Here is a 10,455-nt window from a genome sequence, read left to right as displayed (position 1 = left end):
CCAGTGCCCTTCTCCAGGCATACTTAATTGAGATACACAGAGAGCATTCATCCCTGCATTCAGAGGGAGGCCTGCTGGGCAGCCAGAACAGGACAGCTGTGGAAGACAACTACACCAATTAACATAGCCCTTCGTTGTAAATATGAACCACCAACCAAGGGTCACCAGACATTTGAGGAAAACTAATATCATTTTTCTTTATCTTTGAACTGCCTCAACATCTTTGTAGAAAATCAGCTTACCTTATTTTGCAACTCTCTATTATGTTTCATTGATCTTTTATGTCTACCCTTTCACCAACATCAAATTGTTTGATAACTGTAACTTAAAATCATGCTGGGTGTGTGCTTCAACCTTGTTCTTCTTTTAAAATATGCTTTGGCTAGGAATTATACATTTCCATACAGATTTTAAACATCTTGTTAATGCTACAGAAAAATGCTGGAATAATTTATTGGGAATGCATTGAATCTATAGATCAATTTGGGAAGAATTGACATATATTGAGTCTTTCAGCCCATGAACATAATGTATCTCTCCATTTACTTTCATCTTTTAAAAAACTTTTCATTAACATTTTGCCATTTTCACTGTAGAATTTTTGGGATTATTTTGTTACATTTATTCTTAGGTATTTTATAATTTAAATGTTATTGCAAATGAAATTGAGTGCCATTTTTACTACCAGTGTATAAAAATATAGTTGATTTCTATATTAACATTATATCCTACATTCTTTCATAACAAACATTAATTTTAGTAATTATTTTTGTGTGGTTTTTGGATTGTTGTACCTATACAATCATAGGAACAGTATTATTTTTCCTTCTGTTACTTGTGCCTTTTTTTTTTGCTTTATTGAAATTTCTAGGACCTAATGTAAAATTTGACAAAAAATGGTGAAAGGGAAAATCTTTACCTTTTCCTATACAAGGGGAATATGAGGAAAACCACCTTTCACTGTTACATATTATATTAATTGTGTAGATATTTTGTATACCCTCTGTATGAATGAGGAAGTTTCCTGCTATTTTTAATTTTTTAAGGTTTTTTTAAAAATCATGATTGGGTATTGAGTTTTATAGATTTTTATCTGTTGAAATGGTTATTCTATTTATTTTTATTTTGTTAATGTAATGAATTACATTGATTAGTTTTTTAAGCCAACTTTGCATTCCTGGTATAAACCCTATTTGATTATATTGTGTATATTTGCATGTAATGATGGATTAGGTATCCATCATTAGATCAAAATATATTGGTCTATATTTTGTGCATGTTTATATGAAGTCTTCATCAGGCTTGGTATCAGAGTTTGGCTGACTACTTAAGAGCTGATGAATTTTATTGATATTTGCAAAGAACTAGATTTTGGCTTTTAAATTTCTCTATTTTCTGTTTTCTATTTTAGTAATTTTTGCTTTTATTTTTGGCATTCTTTTTCTATATTTATTTTGGATGCATTTTACCTTTCTTTTCATAGATTCTTATGGTGGATTCTTATGATTCTTATCTTAGAAACTTTTCCAATTTTTTTCTAAAATTAGCATGATACACATTGCTTTAGATTAATCACACAAATTGACATGCTGTGTTTTCATTATTGTTTAATTTAAAATATTTTCTAATTTGTTTTGTGATTTCTTCATTGATGCTTGGTAAGCAGCTCTGTGACCATTATTTTGAACTCTTTATTGGGTAAATCACTTGTCTCCATTTATTTAAGATGGATTCCTGAAGATTTATCTTGGGGTTTTTTTTGTTTTGTTTTGTTTTGTTTAGAACATTTCTTCACTTTTCCTGACTCTCTGTGTTGGTTTCTGGGCATTAGATACAACAGCCGCCTCTCTCAGTCCTGAGTAACTGATCTCTTATAGGAGTACACCTCATCAATCAGCTCAGCCTGAGCTCCCAGTTACTTCTCAAACATTTGTGATCCTATGAACCATCATCTGTTTTTAGTGGCTCCAGTATTTGAAGGCATGCCAAGACCTGTCAGTGTCCAAAGGTGGGAATCATAGTCAGCACCTAGGTGCAGGCTGATTGGAAGTTGGACCCTCAGGCAGCAGCTGGGAAATTTGCAGTCAAGCCCCTTTCAGGGAAAAACTAGGATATGGGAGATTTTGCCTACTTTCTCTGCACTGAGCCTGGGCTTATAGTTGTGTGTACACGTGTGTGTGTGTGTGGGGGGGTTTCTTTGCCCATTTAAAAGATGCTTCTTTTCTTGCCATAGTCTTATGGAATTCATGAATTCAAGCCCCACTGCATGTAAAAACTAGGTAATTTGGGAACTCATTCCTTAGAAGGCAATTATGAAATTTGGGGTGCTAGATGTGTGGACAAGTTTCTTCCACAGAGATGCTCACTACTTGTTTTTGTTATTGGAACAAGCCAGAGGCAGATGATGAGAGAACTGCTAACTGTTTCTTTCAAGTTCGGAGAAGGCTTGCAGTCGGCACTTGGATTCATGCTAAATAGAAGCTGGATTCCCAGGCAGTAGCTTGTAAAGTATACAGTCAAACTCCTTCCAAGGAAGAACTGAGTGTTTGAGCCTGCTCCTCCTGCCCTGAGACCTGGGAGGAGAGCCTGTGAAAGTGCTCACACACCTGTTAAGTACTGTTGCTTTGTTTGCTGTAGTCTTGTGTGACTCTTAAACACAATCCCTCTTGGCTAACAGAACCGGTGATTTTGGTGTCCATCCTTCCAGTGGCAGCCTTCAAACTTGGGGCACTAGATGAGTGGTCCAAACCCTTCACTCCTCAAGGAGTAGCTGGGAGTTGAAGGTTTCCTCCCAACTGTATGGCACTGTGCAGGGGGTAGGTTTTGTGGTGAGAACCCCAGCCTTTCCAAACAGTTTTGGGTATTTTCTCAGTCTCCTGAGGTGTAGTAGTCACTCAGTTAGTTTCTGTATTTCTCTCAAAGTGAATTTCTACATGTGTAACTGCATATTTGCTGCATCTGTGTAAGGAGGTAAATTCAGGTGCCTCCTGTGTTGCCATCTGGATAGCCCCCTTTATCATTTATTGCAGTGTAGGTCCACTGAAGGCAATTTTTTTTCTGGCAATGTCTTTATTTTGTTTCTTTGATAGACAAATGTCACTCCTCCCCCCAATTTAATTGTCCACACTTCCCTCCCAGTTTCAGGGCCAATCCATGATTAAGACGAGAATAGCCACCCCAAAATGTGCCACCCTGGCACTATGTTGACTCCAAGGCAATTAAGACTTAACTGACCGAGGAAAGCTTTTTGCCTGTCCCTTAACTGCCTAAGAGAATTTAAATAAGGAGCTTGTACCAGAAAGATAGCTAATACCAAAGATAACTTTTTATATCAGAAAGACATATCTGCATGGCCTAGCAAACTTTTGTTTACTAACCATCTACTCTCCTCATTTTCCTGTGGTTCATCTTTCTTCCTTAAAGACTCCAGGCACCTACCTCCTTCTCCTTATCTCAGGGTGGTATATAAACCTCAATTATCTGATCACTGAGGAGTTTCTTAAGTCTTTGTGAGGCTCCCATATATACAAAATAAAATTTCTTTTTCTCCTTTTAATCATACTTATGTCATTTAATTAAGAAGGGAAGAAGAGAAAACTTTTCTACTTGTATAGCCATAAGAAAGGGAGGAGGGGAATTCTGGTTGCTTCTCTGGTATTGACTCCCTTCCAAGGTATACCTGCTTTGGTTATTCCTTAGGATCCTTAGGTAGTTGTCTTTTGCATTTTCCCTAAAGTTTATAATTATTATCAGTGTAAACCAGAGGGTTGGTCTGGACAGGAGTCAGTCATATCACTGTAAAAATTCTGCCATTAGTTTTTATATCTAGCATAATAGCACAATAATTTTGCATGCCTGCTACTTTTAAAGATCTTCTAATGAATTTATTGTAAAAGGTGATTAAATGATTTATATACTAGGTAAAGAGGAAGATAGAGTTATATATTGAAAAGAAATTATCTCTTAGAAATAGTGAGTAACATAAGCAAGTATAATGTGTTTTAAAACAAAAACAAAAATATAAAGTGCATACTTGAGTATGGGTATCTTTTTAAAATTTGAGCATAATTTTAATGCCATATAAGAAATGTATTCTCATTATTCTTCTCTTTCTCATTTTTTTGGGATATGTTAGCACATTATTTTCTTCTAAGTGAATTTTAAGAGCACATTGTTAAGTGACCATTGTTCCATTCTTCATATAATATTTTAAAAACTATAATTGGACACTGTAACATTCTGGCTTAAGACTCTTCAATAGTGTTCTTTTAAATTGATGATAGTGATAAAATAATAATAGACAACATTTGTAGAACTATTTTAAGTGGTAAACTACATGTCAACATCTTCTTTTTAACTTTATTTATTTATTTATAATTGTTGTTCAAGTATAGTTGTCTCCATTTTCACCTCACCACGGCCCCTCACCCCACCCATCCCCACTTTCCACCCTCAAACCTACCCCCTTTGGCTTTGTCCATGTGTCCTTTATAAATATCCCTTGATGGACCTGCCCCTATTATTTTACCCCCTATCCCTATCCCGTCTCCCTTCTGTTTACAGTCAGTTTGTTCTTTATTTCAGTGTGCACAATTTACAATAGCCAAGTGCTGGAAGCAATCTAAATGCCCACCAGTAAATGAGTGGCTAAAAAAAAAAATTATGGTACATTTACACAATGGAATACCACACAGCAGAAAGAAAGAAGGAGCTCTTACCCTTCACAACGGCATGGATGGATCTGGAGAGCATTATTCTAAGTGAAATAAGCCAGGCAGTGAAAGACAAATACCATATGATCTCAACATCTTATTTCATTACTTCTCCCAACCTGACTTAGATACATAGGTAAATACATGTTAACATTTCCTAGTTCCCCAGAGAAAATGACAACCACTCTCTGAATTTTAGCTACATGCAATGTGTCTGCCCATTGCACTTAGGAGAAATAAGGCTTAAATATAAGTCAATGTAGTAGTTACAATGGGATAGATTTTTTTTTTGTTAACAAGCAACCACAAATTCTTCTTGTGTAAAATTGAATGTATATTGGGAGCCAGATCACGACTCAATTATTTTTGTCTTTAAATAGTTAGGGTGCTGGGCTCATGTGATAGGAATATGATGACCCAGGACTAAAGGAGAGAGGTTAGAGAGATATATGAAGAAAGGCATTGGGAGAAATATAAATTGCCTGCTACAAAAAAAATTTTTATGCTAGAATTGGCCTTGTGCCATGAATACAAATTGCAAGGATGTTTTCTCTCTTTTCTTTTCTTCCTAACACTACATTCCCTGAACTGCTAGCATCTGGGACTCTTCTGAGTATGTAAGTATAACCGTGCTGTTGTGTGGGTAACTGTCTTTGTTCAGTCTACTCTTAGGCTATATGTAATATTTATAATACAGTTTTCACATTCTAAAGAATTTACTTGAACAAATTGAATAGTTATACATTTGATAGTCAAGGAGACCTACACAGAGCTAGCACCCAACTGACTCCTGGCATTTTTCTTTTTTGTGTATATAGTTTGTAGAAGTTCTCTTTTCTCCATGAGTCCAATGAGAATTATTCCACATTCTAAGTAGTCTGACTTAATGGCATGACTCAGTTCTGAATACAGTTTGTATGACCACATGTACTTTTTCATATGTATGAGTGAGGGATAATAGTTGTTAGTGTAAAAGGATAGAAAAATATGACTATAAAAACATTTGAAACTTAAACCATCAAAATAATCTTTGTGATATTTTCTATTAAATAGAAGGTGTTATAGCATATAAAAAAGTTTAAAGGAGTTCTGTTTTATTGTTTAGATGACAGAGCATGAATGAGTTTTCATCTCCCAAGTCCTACAGTGCTATGGTTCTTTGACCTTGGGTTATTTAAATGATATTATTGTTGGCATACAAGTCCGTTTTGTCTACTTCCAGTTATGAACTTCACAATAAACATCAGGAGCCTTTATAGAATCTACAATTCTGACTAAAACATATGTAGTCTCAAATTGAAGAGGACAGTTAATGCTAAAGAAAGTGATATGTGTTCCTCAAGCTCAAATACTGGTACACTCAAAGCCAGCTCAGCATTTCCCAGGGCCTGGTATTTCATCATGGCTCTGTCAACACAGCTTGATCAATGTCTTCAAAGGAAAAATGGAAGCAAATGGATGATTAACTTCAAGCATTTGTCACTGAGAGTAAGCTTGGAGCAGTCTTGGGCAGTGTGATGGATGGCACAGAGAAGCTCCTTTATATCTGTCGGTCAAATGGAGTAACTGTGGAAATATTTAACGGTATAAAAGAATCTGCATTGCTCACCTTCAACTTCCCTGAATTTTTCTCAGCAATGTTAACATTCTGCAGTACAAATGATATAGCCAGAAAAGGGGTGTTTAGGACACATAAAGAAAAAGGAAAGACACATTCATTCAACTTACCTCTGTGCTTGGCTTTACCAGAGACCATTTTCTCTTCCTCCATAATTTTACAAAATAAAATACACACATGTATGTCACTGGATAATATGTGTGGTGGAACAAACTTAGGATTTTGATTCAGAAGACATGTGCGTGGGTCAGTTCTGCCACATACTAGATGTGAGGCCTTTGTCAAGTTATCTGTCGTACCTGTTCTAAGTTTCATCATTCTCGTCAATAAAATGGAAATAATAAGGCTTCTTCATAGGATTTCATGAGGGTTAGTGTACATATGAGTACCTGGCATGTGGTAGAAAAGACCTTGTAATGGTTTAAAAGAAAAAACACATGTAAATGTGTATGTGTTCATTTACAGGAGGGAAGGCCAGGGTATTCTTGTCTATCACACTTTCTAATATAAGTCAAACTGAGAAGAGGCTATTCTCAGTACTGTTTTTATTAGTAACATACAAATAGTCAACCACAACAATTTATTATACATATATAAAAATAGGAAGTTTTTTTTTGGTAGAATGTTTCTTCACTATTATACAAATACTGCACTAGTTAGCATTGTAGCACAGAAAATGCAAAACTAGTGGTCTTTAGAGCACACCGCTGTGCTGGCGAGGCTCGTCATCCTTTCTGAGTAATTAGTTGATTCTTTAAATAGCACAATAAGATGAGATTTATAAACCATAATTCTTTTTTTAATAAATAATCTTCATTTGTATTCAGTGACTAAAATATCACTTGATATATATACTTTGCAAAATGACTTGTCTCTTGTTTGATAATTTAATGGTGATGCTTAAGAATAATTTTCCTCCTAAGACTCTAATTTCCTGTTAAAACATTAAGTAATTATCTGTGGGATCACCTCAGACAGAGAGGATAATTCCTTTGACAAAGATGCTGGACTGTGTAGGATTAATCTAATTCAGGAGTATTGGGGTTCCTATTTCATCCCAAGGAAGTGATGTGCTAGATAGCAGGTACCACAGTCTTTGCCTGTGGAATGAAGAAAAATGCACCCCCAACTCCTGGAATTAGCTGACTGTAGTCTCACTGGGTCATGCGTAAAGAGAAAAGGAAAAGAAGAATGGAAAATATAAGAAAGAAGAGGATGTGCAAAAACTCCTCCCCCCCCACATACACAAACATACTTACTGTGAAAGAAGAGAAGGAAAATGAACCCAGAATTACAAATAGTAGGTAATAATAAGCATTGATGCTTGAAAGATTAGATATTTTTAATATAGCACTCACTCTTCTTTAATTTTTTTGATTGTTGTTCAAGTACAGTTGTCTCCATTTTCTCCCCACCACTCCCCATTACCCCAGCCATCCCCACCTCCCACCCTCAATCCTACCCCCCTTAGGCTTTGTCCATGTGTCCTTTATACATGTTCCTTTGAAGAACACATTGTATTTGAAGGAAAAATTATGCCTTGTAGGTCCTAGTACTCAATAACTCATCATATCCCACTTCTCAGATGGGGCCAAGGCACTGGGCATACCAGGAGACTAGACTGGTTTTGTAAATGGTTCATCAATTTTCTACAGGCTGCAGTGCAGGGCACTATGGGGGTGTTGTGGAGGGAACCTGTCCTAAAGAATGGGACACTACAGGAATGGCGAGGGAGAAGTAATCCTTTTCTCATTTTATTTTCCTTTTGAATTTACATACAGTAATATTCACTCCTTATGATATATAATTATAAGGTTTTAACAAAAGTATAAAGTCTTGTGTCTGTTATTACCACCCTGATATGCTCTAATGATTCTCTTGTACTGCCCCTTTGCAGTCACCTCCTTTCCTTATGCTAGCAACCACTAATCTGTTGTCCATTCCTGTAGTATTGCCTTTTCTTTTCTTTTTTCCTTCCTTTTTTATTGATTTTATTGGGGTGACATTGGTTAATAAAATTATATAGGTTTCAGGTGTGCAATACATCATCTGTATGTTATATTGTGTGTTCACCACCCCAAGATGTTCTGTATCCTTCCATCACCATTTACTCCCGCTTTACCTTCTTCTACCTCCCCTTACTCCCCGTCCCTTTGCCTTTTCCCAGATGTCATAAAAATGGAATTTCACAGTCTGTGGCTTTTTAAAATTCTTTTAACAGAATTTTCACAAAAAAGTTTTTAGTTTTGATGAAGTTCAATTTATTGATGATTTTCTTTATGGATTATGTTTTTGGGTACTTTGGAAAGCAAAACAGACAGATCCCTTGCCCTCATAGGATTCAATAAACTAAAATAGTGTATTGAGATAGATATAAATATAGTAAAATGGATGATTAAAGTAAAAGGAAATAGAATTTCAGCCAACCCTAAAGGTCCACTTGGGGAGAGTGGTCATGAATTTAAAATGAGAGCAGCCAGCAAAGTTTTGCATCTATTCCTTCAGCTTTATTCAGCTGCTCATATGCCAGTGCAGATGGCATGAAGTCATGCATGGTCAGAGATTTGATTTAACTGGGTTAAGATTGTCACCAAGAGAGTATAGTGGTGGGAGAATGTGGCAAGGGAATGGAGAGAATATATGGGACACTAATTATACTAAATGGTTTGGAATCTCAACCAGGCAAGGAGAAATGGACAATCTGAGTTAAGTGAAAGCAGTGAAAAAAAGGTTAGGTTAATAGATTGGAAGTTACACTGCATAAAAGGATTGTTGAGATGGGAGCAAGGAATGAGATAGCAGGATAGAAAGTGGTGGTCAGTGAATGAGCCTAGAAGTTGAGATTATGGATGGTGATAGAGGTCCAGTTATTGGAATGACAGGGAATAATGAATTAATTGCTGAGAAAGCATAGAGGGCAGAATTAATGGGGGTGAGGCAGACAAGAAATTAAGAGGCCAAAATTTGGAAAGAGTCAGGAAGATATTTCAGTGTCCATGGATATGGAAATCATAAAAGTCATTATAAGCATAGTGTCATAGGATAAGATACTAAACCAGGTACTGTTGTCTTCTAGGAATTTAGTGGCCTGGACATCTGTAGATGCATCCACTTGGAGTGTATTAGTTTCCTATTGCTGCTGTAAATAATTATAACAAACACAGTTCTGGAAGTCAGAATTCCCAAATCACTTTTACTGGGCTAATAATGTCAAGGTTATCAACAGGGCTGGTTCCTTCTGATTAAAGAATCTATTTTGCAATCCTTTTCAGCTTTTAGTGGCTTCCTTTTTCCTTGGCATGTGTTTACTAACATTTCTGCTTCTTTTCTTTTTTTAAGGCTATATGTACATATGTGTGTGTGTGTGTGTGTATAATTGTTTGATTATAATTATTCTGCCTTTCCTCTATTGCTCACCCATCCCACTCCCCTACTCCCACAGTCAATCCCCCCCCATTGTCTGTTCCCATAAGTCCTTTATTCATGTTCCTTTTCTTGCTCCTTGCCCTTCTTTCCCCCATTTCCCCCTTTCCCCTTCCCTCTGGTCACTGTCAGTTTGTTCTTTATTTCCATGTCTCTGGTTCTATTTTACTCATTTGTTTTGTTGATTAGGTTCCACTTATAGGTGAGATCATATGGTATTTGTCTTTCACTCCCTGGCTTATTTCACTTAGCATAATGCTCTCCAGTTCCATCCATGCTGTGGCAAAAGGTAGGAGCTCCTTCTTTCTTTCTACTGCATAGTATTCCATTGTGTAAATGTACTGCAGTTTTTTGGTCTACGCATTTACCGATGGGCACTTGGGGTGTTTCTATTGTAAACTACCTTTTTGTATCCTTTCATCAAATCTCCCTCTGCCTTTCTCCTAAAAGGCCATTTGTTATTACTTTTAGGAATGTCTCACCTAAAAAAATCTATGACACCCTCCCCATATCAAGATCCTTAACTTGATCATGTCTTCAAAATCTTTGCTATATAAGGTAACAGGACCTGGATATTTTGGTGGGGGTGGGGGTGCACAGAATTCAGGTCACTACATGATGGTACAGACTGATGGAAAGAGCTTCAAAGAAGCCTGGAGGTTTAGTAGGGGGGAAATTAATGGCCTGGAAGCAGCAATGAGG

This window comes from Desmodus rotundus, chromosome 11 (genome assembly GCF_022682495.2).
Source record: "Desmodus rotundus isolate HL8 chromosome 11, HLdesRot8A.1, whole genome shotgun sequence".
Lineage (NCBI taxonomy): Eukaryota > Metazoa > Chordata > Mammalia > Chiroptera > Phyllostomidae > Desmodus > Desmodus rotundus.
This window is presented reverse-complemented; position numbering follows the sequence as displayed.